The following is a 19,738-nucleotide window of genomic DNA, read 5'->3' as shown; positions in this document are numbered from 1 at the left end:
TTCCTCATCTATAAAATGGGAATAACAATTCTTTCATTCACTCCCTACCTCAGAGCTGGTTGGGAGGAAAACACTTTGTAAACTTGCAAGTGCTAGAAAAATAACGTGAGCCAACTTCCATTTCTATTTCTAGAGTTTATAGCTTGTAAAAGATATTACAGCACCATCTCATTTCAGTGCCAATAATACTGGGAGGGAAGGACATAGTACAAGTGTTATTATTGTTCCCATTTTACAGATGTGGAAACTGAGGGCCCCAGAGGGGAATTTCCCGGGGTCTTCCCAAAAGAGGTGGGACTTAAATCAAGGTCCTTTCTGACTTCAAGTCCAGAGATCTTTGTGTGATGGCTCTCAGTATCAGCACTCCCTTCCTGGGTCACCCAAGCTCAAAGTCTTGGGGTCCTCTTTGACTTCTGCCTCTATTTAGGCTTCCACATCCAAAGAGTTGGAAAAACCTGATTCCTTCCATGATATAATCACATCCCTCTCCTCATGCCGTCCCACCTCCCTTTCAGGTCCCAATCACCTCTTGCTTCAACTATTGCAATAGCTTCCTCCCTGGTTTCCCTGCTTGCACCCACCTTGCATACAGCTGCCAAAATAAGCTTTCTAAAGTACAGATCTGATTACCCCTCAACTCTGCTCAAAAAACCTTCATTGGCTCCCCATTGCCACTAAGAAAATACAGACTATCTAGCCTGCAGGGCACTGAAGGGTGTCCCCAGCCAGTTTCTGCACTACCATTCTGGCTTGATGCTTCCACCCAAACTGGACCCTGTGCTTATTTGTGCATACTTTCCAACCTTGCTGTGCCTTGCTGTGTGTATCTCTCTAATCCGCTCCCTTTTTGGTCTTGGTGACATCCTTCCCAGTGATCAATACCCAGCCCAGATGCGACCTCATAGACCCACATAATCCCAGGACCTCAGAGGTCAATCTGTCCAACCTCTCACCCAGTGCAGGCACAGCCTCTACAGCATCCCCAAAAAGAAGTTATCCAGCCTCTGCTTGTATACTTCCAGGGACAGGGAGGTCACTATAGAATATCAAAGTTGGAAGGGGCCCTTGAAGCTAACCCACACCTGAACAGTTATGTCCTCTGCAGTATCTCTTATAACAAGCAGGCAGACCTGTGATGAACAGGAAGCCACTCCCTTCCCAGGCAGCCTACTTCCCTTTTGGAAAACTCCAATGATTAGGAATGTTTTTGGGACATAAGCCTCAATTGCCTCCTTGCAACTTCAGTGTCTGGCCCCTGTACAGCCTTTGGGTGACAAAAAAGAGAAGTTTTGCTGTTAAAGGTCTCTCCCTCCTGAAATTTTCTTAACTGTTTACCTGTTGTATGCCCCAGGAGAATGTAAGTGTCCCGAGGACAGTTTATCGTATTGGTGATACCAATGACCTGAAAAGACAGAGCCTACTAGTGTATATAGTAGGCACTGAATAAATGCTTACAGAACTCAACACGATAATCTTTCAGATCCACGAAGCCCACTGTCATATCCATCTCCAGCCTTCTTTTCTCCTAGCTAAACATCCCTAGTTCTTTCCACTGATCCTTGGACGCCAAGATCTCAACCCTTCACTTGGTCATCCTTCAGCTTAGTTGAATCTGTGGCCATTATATAGAAGAGGAAGAAGAGGCCCAGAGAAATGAAGCCATGTGCCCAAGGCCCCTCAGCTAATGAGTGACAGAGCCAGGACTCAGCCCAGGCTTCTTTCCCCTGCCCCACAGCAGGAGTCTTTGGCCAGATGCCTGAGCTGGGAACAAGGCAACCTAGGGGGAGCCTTTGGCAAAGTGCTCCAGTGCACAGGGGTGGTCTCTCTGTGCCTTTCTCCTTCCCCCTGGCACTGGCACTTCCTGTCTCCATGCCCTGGGAGCTGTATGCCTTCACACTAGCCCTGAGGAAGTCATGCAGACCCCAATGAGACAGCAGCCTGGACCAACTGGATGGGTGATCTTGGGTAATTCATCCCATGTCTCTGGGACTTAAAACAGAAATAGGCCTTAAAATTCTTTTAGCTCAGCTTTTTCATTTTACAAAGAAGGAAACTGAGGCCTGGATAGGGGAATTGATTTGGCAAACATCCCATAGGTAGTAAGTAAATAGCCGGGGGGGGGGGGGGAGCTCACAGCCCTCAGGACAGGCTCCTTCTACCTCCTAAATGTGTACCCCCTCCCCTGCATGCTTGCACTTTAAAGATTCATAGGCTTTCAGGGCTGAAAGGGACATGGGCACTGCCCAGCACAACCTCATCACATTTCTGTGTTACTTGCTGTCTTCCCCCATTAGAATGTTTCATTTTTCGCACTTATATCCTCAGCCCCCAGCCCGTGGCAGGCACATACCACCAAGTGCTTAACAGATACTTCCTGACTGATTGATTACAGGTGATGCTGAAGCTCTGGAAAACTGAAGGGACTTGGTCAAGGTCACACAGCAGAGCCTGCAACAGGGCTGGGATTCAAACCTAGGTCTTTAGATTTTATGTCTTATGTCTTTGCCCTTTCTATGTTACCCCTTCCTGCCTCTTCTCCACTTCTAGCCCTCTCTCTTCCCCAACCCATGGCCAGACTGCTCTCCGGCAGATCTTCTCTCTTCCCCACCCCAGCACAAAGCTCTTCTTCCAAGCTTCTCCATCTCTACTGTCTTTAGTCCCTCTCGTCCTCCCCATCCCCCACAGCATCCTGTTCCAAGGCTGGCAGACTTTTCATTTTCCCACAGTGGGCTCTTATGTTGCTGGGAAAGAGAGTTCCCAGGGCTCATGCCCAGGCCCTGACCACCCCAGGGCTGCCCCCGCCCCCACTTTCATCTTCCACTTTAGCCAGAGCCAGCCTCCTGACTCCCTCCCTCCTCCCTCCTAGGCATGGCTTTGTTTTCCTAAGGACCGAGAAAACCAGAGGCAGGAGAAGATCCACCCCAAAGAGTAGGCTGGGCTGGGCTGCACTTCAAGATATTCATAGCATCATGAAAAGTTGAAGGTCAAAGGGCCTAGCAAGAACCCAGACAGAGGGGGCAGCTAGATGGCAGCTAGGTGGCACAGTGGATAGAGCACCGGCCCTGAAGTCAGGAGGACCTGAGTTCAAATCTGGCCTCAGACCAAACACTTGACACTTACTAGCTGGGTGACCCTGGGCAAGTCACTTAACCCCAATTGCCTAAAAATAAAAAAAAAGTTAAACAAACAAACAAGAACCCAGACAGAGAAGTCCAAAGAGCAGTGTCAGAATTCGTTCTCCTACTTAACAGCTGGGCGACCTTAAGCAAAACACTTTGCCTCTCTGGGCCTCAGTTTCCTCATTTGTAAAAAATAAAATGAACTAGAAGGACCAAATGATCTCTACATTTCTTTCTAGCTATGAAATGTGCAATCCTTAAGAGATCAAAGTCAGGCTAGAATCTGAAATCCTACCTGATACTCATCCAATCAGTCACCACCAAGTCCTATTCATTCCTCTACAGCAGAGGTCTGACCCTGGGGTCCATGAAATTGCTTTTCAAATATTTTGATAACTGTTTTTCAATAGAATTGGTTTCCTTGGTAACTCTCATGTAATTTATACATATGTTAGACATTTGATAACATGATTCTGAGAAGAGGTCCATGGGCTTCACCAGAGTGGCTGTAGAGGGGGCCCAGACACACAAAAAGCTGAAACGCTCAAGCTCACAGTGGACCTCCCCTCCATACCTTCCCACTCTCCACAGCCATCCTGCAAGGACCCTAGCCCACACCTTTTCAGGTGTTTCCAAGTTTAATGGATTGCTTGACACAAAGTAAGCTTAATAAACATTTTTTTTAGGCAATTGGGGCTAAGTGACTTGCCCAGGGTCACACAGCTAGTAAGTGTCAAGTGTTTGGTCTGAGGCCAGATTTGAACTCAGGTCCTCCTGACTTCAGGGCCGGTGCTCTATCCACTGCGCCACCTACCTGCCCCACCATTTTTTATTTGTTCATTTGGCAATATAAGATCTACAAAATGCTTTACATTTGATCTAATGCTCTCATTTGATCTAATCAATTCAACTAAACTACACTTAGCATCATTCTATGTATATGGACTAACTAGACTACATTATTTTCTTATGTTTTAAAAGATTTCTCCCTGCCCCTTCCTTTCAATTCAATTCAACAAATATTTTTAAGGTACCTTCTTTGTGCCAGGCACCCAGCTAGGAGATGGGGGCACAAAGACAAAAACCCCAACCACCCCTGACTTCAAGGGGCTTACATTCAAGATGAGGGAGGGGACTGCTCCCAATTCCCGAAAGCAGAGTGGGAAGGGCCAAAAGAAATGAGAAAAATGGTGATTCATCCAGGGTACAAAATGTTTTATATGCACAATTCAAAGTAAGATAATGATCCCCACCCCACCTCATCTCTCATGCTACCTCCCCTTCCCAGCCCAGCCCATCTTTAGGAGGGGTGGGAAAGGGGTGGGTGGTGGTAGAAGTCTCAGATAACAAGGGGTAATACTTGGAAGCCCATTACAAAGGTAAAGTGGTCTCTGTTTTTAACTTGTCATTCAGAGAAAGAAAGGGTCCAAGTCCCAAATGACCCTCTCCCTCTCCTGGAAATCCTCTCTCTTTCCAGCCCTGCATACCCTTCAGCTCCAGCAAGCAATAAGCAGCACCCCAAAAAACACAGAGCCTAGCTCAGGTCAACTTCTAATTATCTAAACCCTATTACCCATATTCATAAACTCCCCAAACACTAAACTGCTAGAACCTCAAATTCTCAGAAGAGCTGATTCTCAGAACCCTGGACTCTTAGAGCTTTAAAGCATTCAGAACCTGAGACAGATCCCAGAATCTTAGACTCCTAGAACTTGAGACAGACCCCTAGAATCTCAAGACTCAATATCAGATCTCAGAACTGCAGACAATTAAAACCTTGCAACAGTAAAATAACTCCTAGAATCTGGGACTTGGAGAATCTTAAGACACCCGGAACCTTAGACTCTTAGAACCTCAGACAGATTCCCAGAATGTTGGACTTCCAAAACCTTTGACTCCACAAACTTTAGACTTCTAGAACCCTAGATTCTTAGAACCTAAGAAAGAATACTACGATCTTGGCTCCTCCCTCTAGAAGTCCCCGGACCCCTAGAACCATACAACCTTCAAATCTTCTGGGCACTTCCCCAATTGACCTCGGTGAAGTATCAGCTCCGGTGAAGTAAGGTAAGTTGAGTGGGACCACTTTCTAGCACTTCCTAAGTGGTGCCATAATGCCTAGACCACAAAGCTGGCTGGCCCAGAACCAGGCTGGATTAGGGATGGAGAAATTCACCTCTCTGGACAGCTGCTGCTACTGCTGCTGGAGATGAATTTTTGACCTGTTACCATGACAATCTTTTTTTTTTTCAAATGGTGGAGGAAGCGGTAAGAGAGGCTACTATTTTGGACCTGACCCTGACCAAGAAAGAGGAACTGGTCACCAAGGTAGAGATAATGACAACTTTGGGAGTGAGTAACCTCCCAAAGTAGTAAAGTAGTTACTTTACATTTTGTTTTCTTCCTCTGTAAAGTGGGGGGGAGGTGGGGGAGGGGTTGGACCACATGCTCTCCAAAGACTCGTCCAGCTGTGAATCTTATGGTCCCGAGGATAGATTAGGGAAAGAGGGGAGATTCTTAGATCATGAATTTAGAGCTGAAAGGGGCATTACAAGCCATAGTACCCAATCTTTTTCTTGGAAGCTGAAATCTGAAGAAGTTAAACCATTTACCCAAGGTCACACAGGTAAGTGGTAGAGGCAGGATTTGAACCCGGCTCCTCTGACACCAAGTGCTCTTTCACTGGACATCAGTCCAACATGTAGCCTAATGGCTCATAATAATGGTGAGAGCTCTTTATAGTTCCCAAACTCTGTACATTCAGGAAGACCTGGGTTCAAGTTCTGATCCTCTGATGCATCACTGGAGAGCCCAAGGCTGTCTGTTTATGCCTCTCCACCCCCTTTTCCAGCATGCTATATTTGTTGTCTCCTTCCATTGCCATGGAAGCTCCTTGAGGGAGGGGCTATCTCGCTTGTTGGTATTCATATCCCCAGGCTTATTTAGCTCAGCGTGTTGCAAGTAGTAAGCACTTAATAAATACTCTATCCATCTACCTCCCTCCCTACCCTACTCATTTATGTGACTGAGTAAGTTCTGAGGAGGAATAAAGGAAGGAGTAGAAAGAAGGAGCTCAGACTTTGAAGTTACCTTTGTATACTGTTGTGCTGTAAGAAATGACAGAGGAAATGGTTTCAAAGAAGCTTGAGAAGACTTACATGAACTGATGCAGAGAGAAGTGAGCAGACCCAGGAGAGTAATTTATACAATAACAACAATATTTTAAGACCAACAACTTTGAAAGACTCTGATCAGCACAGCAACCAGCCACAACTCCAGAGGACTCATGATGAAAATTGCTGCCCCCACCCTGATAGAGAGAGGATGGACTCACAGGACAGACTGAGGCATGCTTTTTTGGACATGGCCATTGAGGGAATTTGTTTTGCTTAAAATGTGTATAACATTTGTAAAAGGGGTTTTGTTTTTCTTGTTTTCTCAACTGGTGGGGGGAAAGAGGAAGATAATTTGAATCTGAAAAGGAATTAAATTCAATTAAAAAGAAAAAAAATTTTTCAAAAGTCACCTCCCAGAGACCTGAAGCAAGAGCGGGTAACTGAGGATGATTTTTATTAAAGGAGCACAGTCCTGTAAAAATGTCAACATAAATCAGCTGAACGATGCGGCTGCTTCAAAAACTAAGGAGTTTTTGTAGATCTAGGGTCTATGGAGAGCAGTAAGAGGAAAGTGGATTCCAGTTGCAAAGGAAGTCATGTGGGAATACAGATTCTGAGTCCGATGACCTGGGTTTGAATCCTGCCTCTGCTGCTGACAGCACAGAAGAGATTAATTAAAAACCTGCCTGTTTTTATACAACTTGTGTGACCTTGGCAACTCACTTCCTCCCTCTGGGCCTCAGTTTCCACCTCAGTAGAATGAGCTGTTTGTTCTAAATAACCCCCAGGTTATTTAGCTTCTAGCTCAAAAGCTATGAACCAAAAAACTTCCTAACGATTCCAGTTGCCCCAAAATAGAAGGAGCTGACCCCAGAAGTAGTGAATTCTCTGTCACTGAAGATATGAAAGACAAAGGAGACGACCCTTTGGAGATGTATGGTGGGGAAATCCTTTCTCACTGTTTAGATATGGGTTGGTCAGAGATGGCGCCATTTTACAGATAGGGAAATTGTGGTTGATCTCTGAAGTACCTCCTCACTCTGAGAATCTATGAGACATGCCGGGCTTAGTATTATGCTACCTGAGGGACTTTATACATCTGTATCACGTCAGTTCCCAGGACATCAGACACCCAGGGTCAAGGGGATATGCCAAGATGAGGTAGGGTTTGCTCCTCCATGGCAGAATCTATCAGCATGATTTGGCTGAAATCTTTACAGGGAAGGAGGAACAGGCTTCACTTGAGGCATCCAGAAGAACAAGGATCCACTTCTCCTGCCCCCGATACAGAAAAATGTCCACCACACCCACCCTATCCCCATGTCCTGCTGAGATCAGCACCAGCCTCCCTTCCCTCCCTCCCCAGAGGAAGCAGTACCAGCCTCGGGGAGATGGGACAATGGACAAAGCATTCCTTTCAGAGCACAGAGACCCCTCTCCAGCTCCATCGTAGCTAGCCCCAGGCCTGTGTCCTCAGCTCCCGCCCCTATCATCTCATCTGTATATCTCCCCCTGGGGCACTGGAGAGGGTGAGAGAAGAGTGACAGAGGAACAGGGGATGGGGGGAGACAGACAGGCAGACAGAGGGGCTCTGAAGCCTAGGGACTATGGTGGGAATTTCACTCTCATGCTCCAATCTGGAAACACTTGGGAGAGAGAGAGAGAGAGAGAGAGAGAAGAGAAGAAGAAGAAGAAGAAGAAGAAGAAGAAGAAGAAGAAGAAGAAGAAGAAGAAGAAGAGGAGGAGGAGGAGGAGGAGGAGGAGGAGGAAGAGGAGAGAGGAGAGGAGAGAGAATGCAAGGGGCATCACAATGGGTGCATTCAATCAATTGATCAACAAGCATTAATTAGGAACCTACTATGTGCCTGGAACTCTGCTAGGTGACAGAAACAAAGATGAAAATGTATCAATCTCTGCCCTCAAAGACCTTACATTCCATCAATGGAGCTGATCTTTACAAATATATGTACAAGATAGACCCCAAATAACCATCAGGTCAATTATTTGGTCAGGGTGTACCCTTAGCAGGTATCCCTAGAGAATTAGGAGGAGAAGCTTCACGTGGAAGGGGATGCTTGAGCAGAGAGAATGCTGCTGGGAGATTCTAGGCAGTGAATAGGGAGGCCGTGGAGGACGGTCTCTCCAAAGACCACATTGGGAAATGGAGCATCCTGCAAGAGGAAAAGCAAGAATAGTTTGGCCAGGGGCCAGCTAGGTGGCCCGGTGGATAGAGCACTGGCCCGGGAGTCAGGAGGACCTCAGTTCAAATCCAGCCTCAGACACGTGGTACTTACTAGCTGTGTGACCCTGGGCAAGTCACTTAACCCCAATTGCCTCACCAAGAAAAAAAATGCTTAGCAAAAATCTTCAAGCTTCATATAAGTGGTGTTATTATTGTTAGGCTCAGAAGAGGGATTACATTTGTTTTGCTTGGCTTCCGGCAGAAGTAGGATTGGGAGTGGGGAAGGGATGGATGGAGTTACGGAGGTAAATTTCAGGTAGATTTGAAAACTGATAAATCAGAGCTGTCCCAAAGTAGAATGGAAGGTAATGGGCTCCCTGTCTACTGGGTATGTTTCCAGGTAGGATCTAGGATGTTGAAGGAGGGACTCCTGCTTAAGGTTACATGATGAGCCAGATGATACTGAAGGTCCCAGGCAGTCTGGCTGTAGATTCTAGGTTTATCACGAGAACTGTTTGTTGGAATTTTGTAGGTCAGATCTTATCTTATTTGCAAAAGAGGAACTAGCAGGTGCAAAGAGCCCCCAGGGAGAAAAGCTTCACCCACTTCTGGTACAGATGTTGAGGAATAGGCAGTGGGTCTCTTAGGGGGAGCTCTGCCTGATCCCAAAGGCAATTAATCGGTAAGTTCTGTGTGGTTCTGATTCTAAGGATGATTCTCTCTCTCTCTCACTCTCTCTCTCTCTCTCTCTCCTTCCTTTGCTCCCTCCCCTATCTCTCTTCCTTTCCTCCTCTCTTTCCTGCTTCCCCCTCCTCCTCTTTCCTGTTCTCCCCCTTTCCCCCTTTTCTTCCTCTCTCTCCTCCTCTCCCTAACCCCTCTTTGATGCTGTCACTGACCCAGATCTCCTACTCCAGATGTGCACAGCAGAAAGGAGGGAGGGTGGGACAGGGAGAGCCCCACAGAGCTCAGATCCTGGGGCCATGTCTCAAGTGACCCCCTCCCCTGTTTAGACCCAAAACAATCTAGAATCCAGAATGAATTTCCTGTTACACGCATTATTTCTTTTCTTCCTCCTCCTGGTTTCTCTGGTTCCAGCTAAAATCCCACCTTCTTCAAGAAGATTTTCCCAAGTTCTTTAATGCTAGTGCCTTCCTGCTGCTAATTATCTCCTATTTATCCTGCATGAGCTTATTTGTACATATTTGTTTGCTTCTTGTCTCCCCCATCAGATAGTAAGCTCTTGAAGGGCAGGCATAGCCTTTTGCCTTTCTTTGTGTCCCCAAGACTAGTACAAGGTGAGTGTTTAATAAACACTTATCGAGTGACACACCCAACTGAACACACACTTTCCCAACTTCCCCACAAACACACACTCATGCTTGTATATGTCCTGTCCTGAAACATAGCATCAACCACCTGCCTGAACCCGAAAAGGCTGTGGCCACGAAGAATGAAGCCCTGGATCTTAGACTGATGGGATGTGGGGGTGGGGGTGGAAGGAAATGGGGGCCCAGTTCAGAGAATGTTAGGAAGATCTTAGAACAGGGTGTATGTCACCGTGGGGAGAGAGCTTAATACTAGCTAGCACTATAAAGGGCTTTAAAATTTGCAAAGAGCTTCACTTACACTACTTCATTTGACCCTCAGAAGAGAGAAAATCAAAGCTTGGAAGACTCTTAAAACATGGGTTGTCAGAGCTGGGAGAAAACTTAGGACATGAAATCTATCTGAAAGGAAAGTTATAACAAAGAATGCCAGAGCCAGGAGGGAGCTTAGAACATGGAAAGTCAGAGCCAGGAGGGAGCTTAGAACATGGAGTGTCAGAGCCAGGAGGGAGCTTAGAACATGGAAGTCAGAGCCAGGAGGGAGCTTAGAACACGGAGTGCCAGAGCCAGGAGGGAGCTTAGAACACGGAGTGCCAGAGCCAGGAGGGAGCTTAGAACACGGAGTGCCAGAGCCAGGAGGGAGCTTAGAACACGGAGTGCCAGAGCCAGGAGGGAGCTTAGAACACGGAGTGCCAGAGCCAGGAGGGAGCTTAGAACATGGAGTGCCAGAGCCAGGAGGGAGCTTAGAACATGGAGTGCCAGAGCCAGGAGGGAGCTTAGAACATGGAGTGCCAGAGCACACAATGTCAGAGTCAACCTGAGTTTGAATCCTGCCTCATTTCTTCTGAGTACCTCTTCCCCTTTTATCATATCACCCAGCTTACCCTTACCCTCAGCCTTGGATCACTGCCTCCACTCCTGGCCATTGTGCTCCTGAACAAAGCTGGAAAACAAAACCGCAGAGCTGTGCTGGCTGGGTCTGCTACACATTTCTATTAAATCACCTTGCTGAGCACTCACTGCAGCACGGCCATCCGTTCATATCTCCCTAACTGACTCACTATCTCATTCACCAAACCTCTCCTAGCCCCTCTCCTCTGAGAATTTTATCTCATATTTCTCGGAAGAACTGAAAACCATCTGTCAAAAGCTTCCTCTACTCTCCTTATCTCAGAGAGCTTCTACACCAATCTCCTCCTTCACCCCTGTCTCACACCAAGAGGTGGCCCTGCTCCTGCTCCTTACCAACAGCCAATCCCTCTACAGGCGTCACCCTCTTAATATTATTCCACTCTCTCACTTACCTTCAAGCTCTTCCCATCTCCTGGCTGCTTCCCAATTGCTGGCGTTTCCCTCATCCACAAAAAAACTTCACTTGACTCATCTTATATAGCTATAAGCCTAGAGCTCTCTTCCTTTCTGTGACTAACTCCTTGAGAAACCAGCCTACAGTGGGCACCTCTACTTCCTTTCCTCTCCCTCTCTTCTTAATTCTTTGCACTCTGGCTTTAGACTTCATTTTATTGGAATTGCTCCCTCCAAAGTTATGAATGGTCTCTTAATTGCTGAGTCTAACTGTCTTTCCTCAATCCTCACCCTTCTTTGTCTTTGCCCCTTTCTACTGGATACACTCTTCTCTCTAGTTTTTTTTTTAATTTAAATTTTTTTTTAGGCAATTGGAGTTAAATGACTTGCCCAGGGTCACCCAGCTAGTGTCATGTGTTTGGTCTGAGGCCGGATTGGAACTCAGGTCCTCCTGACTTCAGGGCTGGTGCTCTATCCACTGCGCCACTTAGCTGCCCCTCTTCTGTCTAGTTTTTAATGACGTGCTCTCTCCTGGTTTCCCTCCTACCTTTCAGACAACTCCTCCTTTGTTTCCTTTGCCAGACTCTCCTCCAGATCATGCCCTCTAAACACAGGTGTCTCCTAGGGCTCTGTCCTGAACCCTCTGCTGTTCTGCCTCCAAACAGCTTCCTTTGGTGATCTCATCAGCTCCCACAGATTCAGTTAACACCTCTATGTTGATAATTCTCAAGTCTACTTAACAGCCTCTCATTCCCAATGGCCTTTTGGAAACCTCCTTAACTGGACAGATCCAAAACAGGATTCATTCTCTTTCTCTCCATAGTCTCCCCTCTTCCTGACTTCTCAGTTACTGGGGAGGGTACCACCAACCTTTTAGTCCCCCAGGCTTGATTCTCAACTTTTCATTCTCTCTTACTCCGTCACCCCCCCCCCAATCCAATCAGTTGCCAAGGTGGGTCAATTTTACCTTTGTAATGTCTCTTGAGCTTCGAGGTGGCACGGTGTATAGAATGCCATGCCTGGAGTCAGGACCACTCATCTTGAGTTCAAATCCAGCCTCAGACACTTACTAGCTGCGTGACCCTGGGCAAGTCACTTCACCCAGTTTACCTCAATTTCCTCATCTGTAAAATAAGCTGCAGAAGGTAATGGCAAACCACTCTGTTATCTCTGTCAGGAAAACCCCAGACAAGGTAATGAGTAGGACAGGACTGAAACAACTGAACAATCAATGAATCTCTCTTGAATCCAGCCCCTTCCTTCCTTTGACATAGCCACCCCCTGGTGCAGGCCCTGATTGCTTCAGCTTCAAGTCTCTTCCTACTATCATCCATTGTCCACTCAGTTGTCAATCTTCCTAAGTCATCTTCCTAAAGTTCACATCCAACCATGTCACACACACCCTGCCCATCCCACTCAATAAACTTCAGTAGCTCCCTATCACCTCTAGGGTCAAATACAAAATTTCCTGTTTGGCATTCAAAGCCCTCCATAACTCAGCCCCCTCCTACCTCTCCAGCCTTAATACACCTTATTCCCGGACACATACTCTTCAATCCAGTGATCCTGGCCTCCTGGCTGTTCCATGAAGAAGACACTCCATTTTGGGTTATCCTCCTTGCCTGCAATAATCTCCCTCCTCATCTCTACCTCCTGGTTTCTTTTAAGGGAAAGCTAAAGTCTCACCTTCAGCAAAAAGCCTTTTAGGGTCTTCCATGACCTTTTAGTGCCTCCCAGAGCTCCGACGTCCGGTCTGACATTCAATGAGTCTGTCGTGTCCTCCCCACTGGCTGCCTGTGCCCTCCCCACTGGCTGCCTTTCATCTTCCTCTTTTCAAATTTATTTCCACAGCCCTCAAAAACCCCTAACATCCATAATGCCACAACTCAGCCCTTTCACCCCCACCCACTAAACCACTGGCCTCCTTGCCTTTCTGGGGCACCCTCTTCCAGAAAGCAAAGCATGAATAATGCCAACCGTTGGGCAGGATGGGCCTCGGATCACAGATTTAGAAAGGAGAGTGATCTGAAATTCAATCTCATCCAAAGTCATCCTTTTACAGATGAGGAAACAGGTCAAAGGAGGGGAAGTGACCTGCCTTGGGTGAGATTTGAACCTGGGTCTTCCTGCCTCACAGGGTCACACAGAGACTAAGTGTGAAAATCATGATTTGAAACCAGGTCCCCTCCAAGCGCAGCACCCCTCCAAGTGCAGCACTCTATCCATTATACCAAAGAGTAGACAGCAGCAATAAACTAGAAGGCAGGAGATGGGGCTGTGCTACTTACCAGCTGTACATCCCTTCCTGTGCAAGCAAATTCCTTCCCTGGCTTTGTAAAATGAAGGATCTAGGAATGACTGAGCTCTAATGTGCTCTCCACATCTGACTCGGTTCTAAGGTGTCGACAGTCAGTCAATCAACATTTAAGAGAATCCTAAGGCTCCTCCCTGCTCTAACCCTGGATTCTGTTCCAGGCAGCATCCGGGGCTCTGAAAGGCCAGCTTTAGCCCTACCTTACCCAGTCCCAGGCCTCCAGAGCACTCCGAAGTCATTTCCTTTCCTAGGTGTCCACTCCACCCTTCCCAGAAGTGCAGTCTTCCTCCATCAGAATGAAAACTGAGGCTTTCTCTTTGAGATTCAAAGAAGAGCAAAAAAAAACAGTCCCTGCCCTCAAGGAGCTCACATTCCAAAGTAGGAGGCTATGAAGAAATAACCAGCTATATAGACAGACTGTATGCCGAGTATTTAAAGATATTGTGCAAGGGAAAGGCACTACCGGCTAGGAGGGATTTGAATCTTACAGGAAGCTCCGAAAGTACGGAGGCAGAGCATTCCAGGTCTAGGGGATAGTCATTGCCAAGTAGTGGCTTTGGGAATGAAGAGTAGGGGCACATTAGGCAGGCTGTGAAGGTAAGAGCCCCAAGACTTGGCAACAAATTGAAAGTGTGAGATGAGAGAGAATGAGGTGGAAAGCAGGATGTCAAGGTTTTGAGCCTGGGTGAGGGGTGGGGGGTGCTATCCTGATCAGTACTACGGAATTCAGGAGGATTTGGGTGGGGAAGGTAAAAATGCAACTTTGGACCTAGAATCTGAGATGCACATTAAGGACTGGAGCTCTGCGGAGAGAACTCCCAGCTCTGACCAGGACAGATCATTGTACTTGGAGTCTGCAGACTTATCAGCCACACGACCCTGCACAAGTCACTTAATTTCTCTTTGTCTCAGTTTCCCTGACTGTAAAATGGGCATAAAAATAGCACCTATCTCCCTGAGGGTACAAGAAATAAGATTTGTAAAACACTTAGTAGAGTGCCTGGCACATAGTAGGCACTTAATATCTTTCCAGTCTTCTCACATCCTCCTTCCCGCTCTGTACTTTGATTCAGGGACACCAGCCTCCCGGCTGTTCCATCCACCAGATTCTCTCCCTCAGCTCGAAGAATTTTCTCGGGCTGTCCCCCATGCCTGGAGTTCTCCCTCCTCATCTCCATCTCCAGGCTTCTCTCAAGTCCCAACTAAAATCCCGTATTCTACAGGAAGCCTTCTCTAAACTCTCTTATTTAGGATGCCCTCCCTCTATTCACACTTTCCTATTTATCCTGGATTAATTTGTTTGCTTGTGGTCCCTATCACTGCCATTAGATTGTAAGGTCCTTGAGGGCAAGAACTGTCTTTTGCTTCTTTTTGTATCCTCAGAGCTTAACACAGAGTCTAACACATAGTAGGCACTTAAATGTTTATAGACTGGCTAACAAATTCTTGTTCCCTTCCCTTGTTCACTGTGATAGTCCAAATTCTAAGGTCTCTCCCAGTTTGGTTTCATGTATTCCACAGATGGAATATATCTATATTTAGAGGTGAGGGTTGTATGTGTAGGGGGGAGGTGTGGGGGATGTTTATATGGTCCTTCTTCTTTGACTCTTACTAGCTATGGGACCCTTGATGAATCCAGTCATCTTTTTGAGCCTCATTTTCCTAATCTGTTAAATGGGATTAATAGCATTCATGCCCCCTCCCTCACAAGGATTCAATAAAGAGCTTTGTAACCCTAAAAATGATGCAGAAAAGGGGTCATGTTCATCACAAACTGCCTCTAAGACCAGCCTGGCTCTCGGCCAACATCCCACTTGGTCTCTTCTGCCAGGCAGCCTGATGTGATTAGAGGAAGGCACACTGGAGTTTGGCACCTCTAGCTCTGGCCACACATCAGGTGGGGCACTTCAGCACCCACCCCCCTGGAACCAATTCTGATTCTTTCAGCAGATGTTGCACAGCTATGGAGCAGGGGTAACATAGTAGGGATCCATACATCAGGCAGGGGGCTGGACGAGATGACCTCAAAGGTCTTGTCCTGTGGAAGACAAAAGTCCTCCAGAATCTGGCTCCCATCTACTTTTCTTGTCTGCCTTCCTGTAACTCCCCTCCACATTCTCTCCATTCCATTCCAACTGTGTGGCTGGCGGGTCCTCCCACGCAACATTTTGTCTCCCACTTCCATGATTTTGCAAGCACAGTGCCCCACACCTGGAATGCACTCCCTCCTCTTCACTTCTGACTTAGAATCCTGAGTTTCTTTCAAAGGTCAGGTCAAAACCACTGAGCACTTTTTCCTTATTGAAATTATTTTTATTTACATGTGCATGTAAATAAAATAATAAATAAACGGTCATTTAAAATATGTGTAAATAAATTGTATATATAGTTTGTTTTTATTTACATCTATATGCACACCATAGGGGAAAGGGAACTCCCGGTGTGGAAACTCCTTCTACCAAGGCAGGTGGGCACCTTCTCTGGAACTTAAGGGTGTTGGAGAACTGAAGCATAAAATGACTTTCTAGGAGACACACTGTCAATATGTATCAGTGGTAAGATTGGAACCCAGGTCTTCCAGTCTGAGGCTGACTCTCTACCCACCATAACACAGGTATGAATTGTCTTGACTGGCTAGACTATAAACTCCCTGAGGGCAGAGAATGTTTCAATTTCATCTTAGCATTCCAGCCCGTCACACAGTGTTGGGCACAAATCTGGCACTATACTACTGTTTACTGATCCACTGATTTCAGGAAGAAGTGAGGGGAAAATCCACCAAGCCCCTGGGTACAACACAGGAAAGAGCTGCTCCAACAGAAAGCAGGAAGAACGGGCCCTTAGTTTTCCTAGAGGCAGCAAAGCTTAATGGGATAGAGTGTTGCACTTTACCCACCCCACCTCCATTAGACGGGAAGCTCCCAAAGACCGCAGAATGGCTTGTCTTTTTCCTGGCACCCCCAGAGAGCTAAGCGCTATAACTGGCCAGAGACTTCACAGAAGACTGCTGACTGACTCAAAGTCAGAGGGAGTGAACTCAGTCCTGTTCTCTACTTAACTAGCTGTGTGACCCTGGGCAAGTAACTTAACTTTTCTAGGTTTTGGGACTTAAATCTAATAAATCATGGCTGATGGCAAAGCCTTATGGCTTGCTGGAGGGAGTTTCCACACTGGACTTGCTCAGATCCTCCTTGGGTTTTCTTCTCCTCCTGTTGCCCCTTCTTCCTGCCATGGAAGTGACTTGGAACCCCCCAAAAATTCAGCACAAATTCTGACAGCTCCTTCCCAGCAGCTGGAAAGCCACCGAGGAAGATAGAATCTGCTGGGAGCCCCAGCCTACTACAGTCTGACAGCAGCCTGCCTTTCTTCCTTTTGACTCATTCCCAGGAGGGCCAGGAGGTCACTTCAGGACTTTTGAGTAGCCAAAGTGTTGGGACAGGAAGTACAGGGGCTGACAATTTCATAGATCCTACAAATTTGTACAGTTCCTTTGAACTCTGCAGACAGTCACAGCATTCAGAGCTTTAAGGGTCCCTAAAACATCACCCTTTGGCAGGTTAGAGAATTAGGGTCCTCACAGGGGATGTGCTGTCCATGTTCAAGGTCACACAGACAGGATCTTCAGACTCCAAGCCACTCTCTTCCCACCAGAGCCCGCAGTATAGTAGAAGCCTGGCTCTGGAGTTGGAAGGTCGGGGTTCAAATCTTGCCTGTCCTTGCTACCTCTGTGACCTTGGACAAGGCAACAACCTCCCAGGCCTGTTTCCTCACCTGTAAAATGAGGGAGCTGGGCTAGATGGAAGTCTTTTACGGATCTAGAACAACAAGCCCATGAAGTCTATCACCCGGACTGTCTCCTCTTTTCCCTGGGCCTTGGTTTCCTCATGTGTCAAATGAAGGGATTGGGTTGGGTGGCCTCTGAAGACCCTTCCAAGTCCAGCATCATGAGCCCCAAGAGAAGTCCTCAGATTCCGGGACAAGACAGGCTCAGGATATTCATCTACCTGGCTACATTCTGGTCTGTTCCCCTCTGTCCCCAGCCCTGAATGCTACCCTGTGGAAGGTAAACTCCCTGGGGCCAGGGACCTTAGGGGACTCACTCAAGGCTATAGTCTCTGTAAAATTCCCAGTGCCAGGTGCAGTAAGTGCCTAATAAATGTTGACTGCTGGTTGACTGTCCTGGGCAAAACACAGTACAGAGGGCATGGGGTCAGGGTACTGGCAGACAAAGGGCAAACCTATCACCAGGCTTGGGATAGAAAAACAGAAACAAACTTGAGGATAGCTTCCTAGTGCTGGGCAAAGACAGCAGAGGGCTGGAGAGTGGCCAGTATTCCCTTGTGAACAGTACAACAGGGAAGGAGGAAAGACCAGATGTATTCTGGTCCCTGTGGGACAACTGAGGCGAGCTGGGAGGGGCTGTGGGGGCAGTAGAGGGCCAGGGGCTCTGGGCTGTGGAGAAGAGCTTAGGAAAGAGAAAAGGCACCTGATGAAGGTGAGGGAGCCAGGAAAGGTAGGGAGAGGCACAGGGTAGGGGAATGGTTGCTCTCTGTGGCAGAGGGCTAGCACTGTCATGGAAGGAGACGTACACCTGGAACATCAAAAACTTGTGGGCCCTGGAGAAGCATCAGGGATAAAATGCTTGGGGGCAGCTAGGTGGCCCAGTAGATAGAGCACTGGCCCTGGAGTCAGGAGGACCTGAGTTCAAATCTGCACTCAAGATACTTACTAGCTGTGTGACCCTGGACAAGTCACTTAACCCTGATTGTCTCACCCCCCCTCCACCAAAAAAAAAAAAACTGGTTTGGGGGAGAGGACCTGGGTTCAAATCCTATCTCTGTCACCACCTTGGGCAAATCTGAGCTTCAGGTCTTTTGTCCATGGAGGAGTTGGGATATCAGAGTCTCCAAACTGGGGTTTTTCTCTTTTAAAAAAAATGTAGTTAGGTTAAGCTCCCAGTAATCTTCCATCCTGGGGCTAGATTCCTGCTTGCAAGTCACTTTTAAATGAAGTGTCGAAGCCAGGATTTGAACCCCAAACCTATCACTCTTCCCACAACACCATGATCCTTTGGAGCCTCAGCTGACTCATCTGTACACTGGGGAGAGTTATAGTGCTATAGGCCTCTTAGCTGTTGATATGGCAAGATGGTGCAGTGGATAGGGCACTGGACTTCCTGTCCAAAAGATCTGAGTTCAAACTCACTAGGCATGTGACTTAACCTCTTTCTGCCTCAGTTTCCCTATCTGCAAAATGGGAATAATAACAGCCCCTCTCTCCCAGGATTGCTGTGAAGATTAACTAAATTAACAGAGCGACGATGTTTTGCATATAAATACCAGCTCTTATTCTTTCATCTTCTGTCCGGCATCCTCTTCATTCCCCATGCCTACTAATGCCCATTGCCTTCCTAATTCCACTGCAAACCACAATGCAAACACGGAGCTAACCTTTGAGCCAGCGCTCAGCTTCCTTGAACCCTGTTTGTTCTTCTGCACACAGGGGGGAAAACTAATATGTGCAGAACCCCAACACCCCTAACAAGGGACTCCTGAAAGTGCTAGGGAGGAGCCAGGAATTCAGCTTTGTGGCTCTTCAGTTCTGAGAAGAAGAGTCCCAGAGAGAGGAAGTGATCTGCTCACAGCTACACTTGTTCAGCTGTGTCTAACTCTTCATCTTAGCAAAGATACTGGAGTATTTGCCATTTCCTCCTCTGGCTCATTTTACAGATGAGGAAACTGAGGCAGACAGAGTAAAGTGACTTGCCCAGGGTCACACAGCTAGTAAATGTCTGAGGACACATTTGAACTCAGGACTTTATCCACTTCCGCTTTATCCACTGGGCCACGTAGAGCTCTCCACAGCTAGTAAGTATTTGAGACCAGATCCAGTGGTCTGATATGCCATACTACTTTTTGGGCTTGGTCAACTTGTCAGCTCCTACCTGATGCAGGGGCATCTATTCAATATCCCTATGGTTAGTCATCCAACTTCTGCTTGAACACCTAGTTACAGGGAGCTCATTACCTCACAAGAAAGTTTGGTGCATTTGGGGGAAGTTCTTCCTTCTGCTGAACTGAAATCTACCTCCCTAACACCCGCTCGTTCATCTCACTTTCCCTCTGAAGTCATATGGAGCGTGTTACTCTCTCTTCTTTAGGACAGCCCTTAGTTCCAGCTATCATGCCCTTCCTGACTCCAGCCTTCTTTCCAGGCTGCTGGATTTTGTCTTCCTCCAGTGACTCCTTTGGTGTTCACTCCCATCACCTCCATCCCCCAGATGCACTTCCATTGGTCAACATCCTTCCATGCAGAGATGGAAGATCCCTAAGAGTCCTACTGAGCAGTATTCCTCTCTCCAGCATCCCACTGGGTGC

The 19,738-nt window shown here is 47.2% G+C and overlaps 1 protein-coding gene across 5 annotated transcripts in view; it reads right to left on the bottom strand.

The window, feature by feature from the left end:
• MGAT3 (beta-1,4-mannosyl-glycoprotein 4-beta-N-acetylglucosaminyltransferase) overlaps positions 1–19,738 on the bottom strand; it is a 61,819-nt gene that overhangs the window by 7,705 nt on the left and 34,376 nt on the right. The window contains exon 1 of one of the 5 annotated variants that reach the window (XM_020982650.2): positions 10,633–10,744. The exons of 3 other annotated variants lie outside the window; for them this stretch is intronic. The gene's annotated coding sequence lies outside the window, so the exon portion shown is untranslated. Of the gene's footprint in view, positions 1–5,123; positions 5,286–10,632; positions 10,745–19,738 lie in introns of those variants that run through there. One more of the 5 variants, XM_078147472.1, reaches the window with a different exon arrangement.

This window comes from Phascolarctos cinereus, unplaced genomic scaffold (genome assembly GCF_003287225.1).
Source record: "Phascolarctos cinereus isolate Bilbo 61053 unplaced genomic scaffold, phaCin_HiC Scaffold_1;HRSCAF=81, whole genome shotgun sequence".
Classification (NCBI taxonomy): Eukaryota; Metazoa; Chordata; class Mammalia; order Diprotodontia; family Phascolarctidae; genus Phascolarctos; species Phascolarctos cinereus.
The sequence above is the reverse complement of the archived record's forward strand: the minus strand, read 5'-3'. Positions and strand labels throughout refer to the sequence as shown.